A 6,732-nucleotide genomic window follows, 5' to 3' on the forward strand; every position below is an offset into this window, starting at 1 on the left:
CCTGAGTACTTTCACCTATCCCATTCCACCATAAAAGGTGGAATAAAGTCACCTTTTATGGTGAGTTCCTTTCACTGCTGGTGCAATCAGTGACAAATTCTCCAAGTCAAGAGTCGCGCCTCCAACCTGTGACAACGCTCATTCAATGGCAGTGCTTTTCCTAAATGAGCACAGGGAGCAGGTGGGGCACAGAGAGCCCTGACTTGCCCCATCCCCTTTTCATGTCTCACTCTCATGTCATCACTCACCCTGTCTCACAAGGGTGGAGGAGAGAGAATAGAGGACAGAAACCTTCAGAATGAGTTACTTTCATAGAATTGGTTATCAGATTTTAACTAGAGAATTTTCAGGGCTCAGTACTGCTAAGTCAATGGAGACATATGAGAGACATACATGGCTAGGTCCTCAGCCAAAAAACCATCATAGAACCCCAAATTCCCCGATACAGGACCACATGAAACAGCAGTGTTTGCTAGTCTCCTTGCTCTTCAATACAGAAGAAATGAGAGTGGAGTGTGAGGAAGAAAAGGTGAAAAACAGATGCCTGGTTGGGTACAAGATGAAGGGGAGTTGGGGGTCATGTTACCTATGCTCCTGAGGACATAGCTTGCTAAGAGATGGGGAAAAGAGACACATGTTGACAGGGTCATGAGCCAACAGAATTATTTCCTGGGGTCATTTCCCAGTCAGTATGTCCCCACGGCTCTGCAACCCAGCTGACCAGTACTGCCCTTGAGCCTGTAGTCATCAGCTGGGAAATGAAACTGAAACCCTACACAATGGAAAAGTTCTGCTCAGTAAGCATACTCACCTTGATCCCATTAAAATTGTCAACAGCCAGAATTGTGCTCCTCTGGTCTTCATAGCAGAGGAAACAGAATCCTTTGGATTTCCCAGTCTTCTTGTCCCGTACCAGATTAATGTTAACAATCTCCCCGTATCTATTTAATTTATAAAAGAGTAAGACACTACTGATTTAAAATGTAAAAACTTTCAGATTGGATGACAAAACAAAATTCAAATAATATAATCTGTACAGGAGACACACTGAGAACAAGACGATAAAAGAAAGATTAAAAGTTAGAAAAAGATATATCAAGAACACCTAATTTAAAAAATGGGTGGTAGTATTAAGATCAAAGATGAATTCAAGGCCAACCAAAAAAAAACATTTAAATGTGACTAAGAGGACTCTTTTACACAGAAAAAGGTCCTAATACATAAGTCATGAAATTTTATACATAAATTAACACATCCAAAATTTTAATTAAAAATACAAAGAGCAACTAAGAGTGAAAGTTAGAGATTTTAACACACCACTTTGAGTTCATAATACATAAAACTGAGAAAAATAAGTCAGAGGAATTAATTTAAAATTTATAACTACAAATAAATGTATACTTAATAATATAACAATTACATTGTTAAAAACATTAACATCAGACCAGTAGATATACAGATATATTCGATTGTACAAAAAGAGTTTCTTCTCAAGAATCCATGAAACACATATTAAAACTGACTGTAGACTAGATCTCAAAGTAAACCTCAATCATCTCCAAAAACAGCACAGACCATGTTCTCCAATCATAATGTGAAAGAGCTGGGAACAATAATTTCAAAACAAAAAATGCCCTAACTAGAACTTGAAACCTATTCTCCAGGCTAACTACTGGATGAAAGAGAAAGTGAAATAAAATAAAGAAATCATGGTAGACTATTTAGAAAACAACAAAAATGGGAATATATACCAAAACTTAGTGTCTGTGTCTGTTAGTCGCTCAGTCTTGTCTGACTCTTTGCGACCCCATGCACTATAGTCCGCCAGGCTCCTCTGTCCATGGAATTCTCCAGGCAAGAATACTGGAGTGGGTTGCCATTTCCTTCTCCAGGGGATCTTCCTGAACCAAGGATCGAACCGAGGTCTCCTGCACTGCAGGCAGATGCTTTACCGTCTGAGCTACTAGGGAAGCCCACCAAAACTTACAGGATGTGGCTAAAACCACACTCAGGAAAATCTGTGACATTAAAGAATTTTATTGTTAAAAAGGAAAGGGGAATTCCCTGGCAGTCACAGTGGTCAGGACTTGGTGCTTTCACCGCCAGGGTCCAGGTTCAAACCCTGGTCAGGGAACTAAGATCCCATAAGCCATGGGGGAGCAGGGGAGAGTAAATCTAAGGAAGGTAGGTGAAAGTTAATAAAGACATAATTTAATGAAAAAGAAAATAGAAAAAATTCTACCTTACTCATTATATAAAAATTAATTCCAGAAAAGTTAAAGCTTCATAAATTTAAAACTACAGTCATAAAAATACAATAGTAACTGAAGAAATGTTATAACATGATCACATACATATACCTCAGCCCAAAATCTAGCATCTTAAAAGAAAACACTAGAAATGATTCAACTATGGTATTCAGCTATTTAACACTATTTAATATTGTAAGTATTGGCCCATGCAATTAGACAGGAGAAAACAGATATAAAAAAAGAGTAAATATATGTGTATGTATAACTAACTCACTTTGCTACACAGCAGAAACTAATACAGCACTGTAAATCAACTATACTCTCATTTTAAAAATTAATTAACAAATGAAAAAGTAAAGCTATCTCTGTATGAAGATTATATATGATGATATATATAGAAAAACCCAAGAGAAGCAATGATAAACAATGATAAAAACAAACAATATAACAAATCTGTAGGAATAACAGGATATAAAGACAACAAAAATAAACCACCCTCTTACAAACAATAATCATAAGATATAAGGAAAAAGGAGCCCCATTTGTAACAGCAACAACAAAAAGATAAAATACTTAGAAATAAATTTAACAACAAGCAATGTACAAGGTCTATGCAAAGAAAACTCTTAAAAACTACTAAAAGACACAAACACAGTTTTCAATAAATATAAAGACACCTCTTTTTCTTGCATAAGATGACTCAACATTATAAAGATATCAAAATCACCTCCCAAGTTAATACTTCTGTATAAGGGTGACACTCCAATTTGCTGCGGGAAAATATGGAGTTTTAAATAAGTGCTGTTGGGACAACTAGGTAGCTATTTGAAAAAATATGAAATTGGGTCCATATCTCACACTACACATCAGAATAACTCTAAATGGATCAGAGATTTCAATGCATAAAACTGAAACCAAACAAGTATTAGAAGAGAACATGGATGGGTGGGGAGAAATACTTTCTAATTATGACTCAAATCCAAAAGCAATAAAAAGACTGATAAATTTGACCACTGCTGCTGCTGCTGCTGCTTCTAAGTTGCTTCAGTCGTGTCTGAATCTGTGTGACCCCATACACGGCAGCCCACCAGGCTCCACCGTCCCTGGGATTCTCCGGGCAAGAACACTGGAGTGGGTTGCCATTTCCTTCTCCAATGCATGAAAGTGAAAAGTGAAAGTGAAGTCGCTCAGTCATGTCTGACTCAGCAACCCCATGGACTGCAGCCTACCAGGCTCCTCCATCCATGGGATTCTCCAGGCAAGAGTACTGGAGTGGGGTGCCATTGCATTCTCCAGCAATTAGAGGACAGACTATATAGGGACAGCATGAGGGAGTTTGGGGGATGATGGAATTGTCCTTCATCATAATTGTGAGGGTGATTACACAAATCTATTCAAGTATAAAAAAAAAAATCTCATAGGACTGTACATCCCCTAAAAAGTCAATGTTACCATAAGATCATTTAAACATATGAATAAATGGACACATAAAATGTTAAAAATAATAATTTTGCAAAGAAAAAATCACAATAAACAAAGTCAAATGACAAACTAGGAGAAAACGTCTGCAATTTACATCACAGATTAAGGCTAAAAGCCATTTTTTTCCTTTTGCTATAAAGGACATTATCAGGACAACTGGAAGTCAAATAAAGTCTATAGATTAGATAACAGTGTAACAGTGTTGATTTGCTGAATTTGATCCTATCCTGAAGTTAAATGTCCCGGTATTTGGGGAAATACACACTGAAGAATTTAGGGGTAAATGTGCATCATGTCTGCAATTGACCCCCAAATGGTTCAGAAAAAAAAAATGCATATAGGTGGAGAGAAATAATAAAGCAAATGTGATAAAATGCTAACATCTGGGGACTCTGAGTAAAGGGGATATAGGTATTCTTCATTCTATTTCATAACTTTCCTGTTTTAACCCAGAAATTATTTCAAGTATTTCAAAATAAAAAGTAAAAGAAAAAAGAATACAGGAGCTGGCTTGACAGGATGACTACAGACCAAACTGGGACAGTTTGAGCATCAAGAAATAATAATAATGGCAATGTAGTATAACAATCAAATTAAAAAAATAAGTCCACAGCAATACAATAGAGGATAAAGTGTTAAAAACAATGTTAATATCCTTAATACATGAAGGGCTCTTGTAAAATCAGTAAGAAAATGAGGAACACACTAACAGGGAAAAAATAGGCAAATGATCTTAACAGACAATTTACAAAGAAAAAGAATAAGGGCCTATAAGTCTATGAAGAGATGTTCAACCACCCTGATGATGAAATAAAGGCAAAGTAAAATAATAATGAGAAGTCATATGGCAATATTTTCTTAAAATAACCATTACTGATTAGGATTCAGGAAAATGAGCATTCCAGTCAGAGTGAAAACTGATACAACCTTTTCAGAGAATAATTTGACAATGTTTACTTTTGAACTGTGGTGTTGGAGAAGACTCTTGAGAGGCCCTTGGACTGCAAGGAGATCCAACCAGTCCATTCTATGTTTGGGAACGCATGTACACCTGTGGTGGATTCATGTCAATCTATGCCAAAACCAATACAGAATTGTAAAGTAAAAATTAAAATAAATAAATAAATAAATTTTTAAAAAAATAAAAATAAAGGAGATCAGCCCTGGGTGTTCTTTGGAAGGAATGATGCTAAAGCTGAAACTCCAATACTTTGCCCACCTCATGCGACGAGGTGACTCATTGGAAGACTCTGATGCTGGGAGGGATTGGGGGCAGGAGGAGAAGGGGACAACAGAGGATGAGATGGCTGGATGGCATCACTGACTCGATGGACGTGAGTCTGAGTGAACTCCAGGAGTTGGTGATGGACAGGGAGGCCTGGCGTGCTGCGATTCATGGAGTTGCAAAGAGTCGGACACAACTGAGTGACTGAACTGAACTGAAAAATTAATGTCATGAAGGAAACCATCAGGGAGGCATACAAAGATGTATATATCACAATGTACACTGCAGTATAATCCATAACAGCAAAATATTGGAAATAATGCCCAACACTGAAAAGAAGACAATAAGTACATAAAGATGTTAACATTTTTTCCTTAAAGTACATTCTTATTTTATTCTTTGTACTTTTTTCTTTTTTCCAAATGTTTTACAACAACTATGCATTACTCTGATAATCAGAAAACAAAATATTTTTTGAAAGCCACTGTTATCAGTGACACAGGCAATCTTCATGGAGAGCAATGTGCGGAGAACTGGAATAAACACACACACTAGTGATCACCACTCAATGCAAATAAGACAAAAACAGCTCCCAGGTGGAAGACTGGACTAAGCAGAGCTACCACAAAGGCATGGAAGTTATAGGCTGTACCTACTGTGAACTGCCCAATACCCAAGAGTTGGAAAAAGCAGCCTCAGGCCCTGCCAGGGCCCTCTACCATGGCCTTTTTCTTGCCCAATTTCTTTCCCACGGTCTTCTGTCCTATATATGGCCCAACCAATCAGCCAGGGACCTCTGCCCACTGGATGGTCCAACCATTCCATGCCATGGCAATGCCTCTGCCAGGGTGTGCTAGCCACTGTCTGTTTGCCCAAGCTTTTTTATCATGGTTCTCCGCCTGAGGACTCCACAGTCCAGGGGTCATGGCTCTCTGCTGCTCTGAGCTGCCAAGGCCTTCTGCCACCTATGGACTAACTACTCTGTGTAGCTTTGGGGTTGTACCCAACCCTTCTCCCACCAGCTGCCACTACTAGTGTGAGCTGCCAAGACTCTCTCCCACCTAGTGATGCTGCTATCATCCCATAGCAGAATGAAGAATATAAGATTCTCCTATTCATTCTTATCTCTCACCAGCCTGTGATTCTTAAGTCTCCAGTTAGAGAGACTGGCTCTGCTCACTAACCTTACACTCAACTAGAAACAAACAACAAAAATGAAAAATACTACTGCCTAAACCTTTTGCTTTTTTCCCAGTTCCTCTGTGCTTTGCCCTAATCCTACAGTGCCACACAGGTGTGGGCCCAGAATGGCCCCATAATCATGAGTTACCCCTAGTTTATAAGAGCCCAAGGAGATGGGCCAACAGAGTACCTTCCTAGGAGTTCCAGTCTGTTCCAGTGTAGGCTTCAGTGAAAAGACAATAAAAATAGACCAGAATCTCCAAGACAGTCTCCTATATCAACCAACTTCTTGGATTTGGCACATTGGAGAGTTCCAGAACCATGTCCTGGGACTTATCTAGACCAGAACAGAAGCTTCAGGCCTCCCCATGCAGGGAGGCCAGTCAGTCTACAGTTAAAATAAATGGGCTTTTGTGATGCCATAAAATGCATTATGGAAGCAAACTACTCTGATGACCCAGAAGGTAAGAAATAAAAAAGTAAAAAAAAAAAAAGAAAGAAAGAAAAAGAAAAAAAAGAAATAAAAAAGTGACTTACTAAAACTAAAAAAAGGTGACTTACTGTGAGAACACACAAATGATGTCCCCTTCA

At 38.3% G+C, this 6,732-nt stretch overlaps 1 long non-coding RNA gene and 1 other non-coding gene across 2 annotated transcripts; one reads left to right on the forward strand and one right to left on the reverse strand.

The window, feature by feature from the left end:
* Positions 1 to 811: 811 nt before the first annotated feature.
* LOC120859565 lies at positions 812 to 6,732 on the reverse strand. The gene is made up of 2 exons (XR_005720108.1): positions 6,703 to 6,732; positions 812 to 941 (listed from the first exon to the last, which is right to left on the reverse strand). It is a non-coding gene; the product is annotated as an uncharacterized LOC120859565 (long non-coding RNA).
* TRNAE-UUC lies at positions 2,062 to 2,134 on the forward strand. Its single transcript has one exon. It is a non-coding gene; the product is annotated as a tRNA-Glu (tRNA).

This window comes from Oryx dammah, unplaced genomic scaffold (genome assembly GCF_014754425.2).
Source record: "Oryx dammah isolate SB20612 unplaced genomic scaffold, SCBI_Odam_1.1 HiC_scaffold_1594, whole genome shotgun sequence".
NCBI lineage: Eukaryota > Metazoa > Chordata > Mammalia > Artiodactyla > Bovidae > Oryx > Oryx dammah.